Here is a 264-nt window from a genome sequence, read left to right as displayed (position 1 = left end):
AAGGGGGGGTACCGCGGGCGGGGGGTATGACGTTACCGAGGGGATGACGTCACCGCGAGGTATGACGTCACGGGGGGGTATGACGTCAGGGGGTATGGCGTCACGGGGGGAGGTATGACGTCACCGCGGGGATATGACGTCACCGGAGGGGGTATGACGTCACGGGGGGTATGACGTCAGGGGGTATGGCGTCACGGGGGGGTATGGCGTCACGGGGGGGGTATGACGTCACCGCGGGGGTTATCATCGGTCGGTAATGGGGGG

The sequence above is a fragment of the Odontomachus brunneus genome, unplaced genomic scaffold (genome assembly GCF_010583005.1).
Source record: "Odontomachus brunneus isolate Ranch 3 - 2012 unplaced genomic scaffold, Obru_v1 Obru_scaffold_468, whole genome shotgun sequence".
NCBI lineage: Eukaryota > Metazoa > Arthropoda > Insecta > Hymenoptera > Formicidae > Odontomachus > Odontomachus brunneus.
Note: the sequence above shows the minus strand (reverse complement) of the source record.